Source organism: Calliopsis andreniformis, chromosome 9 (assembly GCF_051401765.1).
Source record: "Calliopsis andreniformis isolate RMS-2024a chromosome 9, iyCalAndr_principal, whole genome shotgun sequence".
Taxonomy (NCBI): Eukaryota; Metazoa; Arthropoda; class Insecta; order Hymenoptera; family Andrenidae; genus Calliopsis; species Calliopsis andreniformis.
The window spans coordinates 16,281,093-16,283,061 of NC_135070.1; positions in this window are offsets into that span (position 1 = coordinate 16,281,093).

The following is a 1,969-nucleotide window of genomic DNA, read 5'->3' on the forward strand; positions in this document are numbered from 1 at the left end:
ATAAACAAGCAATAGTGTCGATTATTTACTTCCCATGAGAGTAATTACCACATTCAACAATCAGTGACCAAATATCTCTATTTATTCAACGCAAACGCGAATTAACTTCTGCTACAATTATTCATAGGCATCCGTGGCATCCTTTTCCCCGTGTTTGCTACTCGAATTACCTCTAATTAAAGAGCTAAGAGGATAAGTATCACGATTTCAGTAGACGAGATACACAACAGAATATAGAAGCTTTCCAAAATTCGCATCAGCGCTCGCAATTCTGACGGGGATAGAGTTTCTCCCGAGCGAAAATGCAATGGGATTCCCTGACCACTTCAGCTCGCAGTTTCGCCAGCGAATCGATACAACAAATGGAAAACCGAGTGATAAGACAGGGACGTGCTGTGTCAACATCGATTGCCTACTTCTACCTAGAATAGAGTTATCGCTTGTCGAATGTGAAGGGTATTATCGAATATACTTTTCTTTATTCATAGAGAATTGTAAATGGGACTACTACCTTGACTACTTCAATAAGTCCACAGCTAAATTTGCACAGGAAAAGAGTAAAAATTTTTAAAATGATATTTTTCTATGCATTTCGAGGAGACTAGGATATTTCTGTATCTGGAAATGCACTTTCCAAAAGATGCTAATCACGAAGAAAATTGAACGACCCAGCTGACTCCAAGAATGGTAAACGTCTTCGAGGGTTTTCGATTTCAGCACCGCGACACCGCTTTTCGATACACTCGCATCGTAAAGCAACGTCACGATGTAAAGGTTCCCCTCGTAAAACGCCGACCTAATTCAGCAACGTAATAAAGCCAAAATGAAATGCTGGCCCCCTGTCTGCCGTCAAGGCTTCTGTTGTCCTCCCTCTGACTGTGTGCGCTCATCAGAAAATCGAGATGGAATCGCGAGCATAAAGGATTGGTCCACGTAGGGAAAACTAAACGAGCAAAGGATGGATTAATCGTGGAAAATAGACGAAAGGAGAAACTCAGGATATTTCTAAGTAACGCAATATATGAATTACCCCAAATCGATCATATTCGATGTGTCAACTGTTTCACAAATAAATTTTTATAGCTTTTATTTCGCAACTAAACGAAAAATGCTGTCAGTTCCATAAAATTCGACGGGAAATTGCGTCAGAGTATCAATTTTATATTTGCTCGTAACTCCTCTGCAACGTGAGAAAATTGTCTCTCGTAAATAGATGTTTATAGTATAGCGATACTATGGCATTTGTCAAAGAGGGTGGCTAGATTGTTTTAAGGCGATAAAAGGCTAAAGTTTCTTCGAGGTTGCATCGTAGTTAAACGTCTAGTTAAGTAGTACAGTAAAATTATTTGTACCGAGCGAAGCAAAAGTGAGTAGCAAGACGCTGAGATCGTCGAATCGCTTTGGGAATATTTCAAATAATATTTTTCTGAACACGTACCAGTATCATATATATACAAGTATTGCTTTAATTGGACGGATTCCAATCAGCACGGCAATCGAATCATGTACAGTACGGTCAGTCGCGAAAAGCAATCTGCCTACAAAACGAATAAGAATACCTCAATTTTAGCCAGAGTGATCAAAGATATCGAAGCATGGAGAGGGTTCGCTTGATTTACCCTGCAAATAATTTCGAGTATGTATATAATGAAATACTCTGTGCACTTTTTCTTCAAAATGCAACTGAGCCCATAATTGGTTGACTGAAAGTAATAAAAAAAAGTATTGCCCATAAAAAGTTTTTAAATATCTACCTTATAATCAAAGAAGTACGTCGAGTTATTTTTTTAGGTAATTAATAAACCAGTCTCTTTTGGAATTCGCTGCGCAAGCCCAAAGGAATTTTCTAAACGAAACTTGATAACAATTCAATGCTAGTAAATAAAATTTATCGCACACAAAGGAATTCCGAATTTTGTATGTAAATAACTACGTAAACGCAAATAAAGTTATACTTTATCTAGCCCCA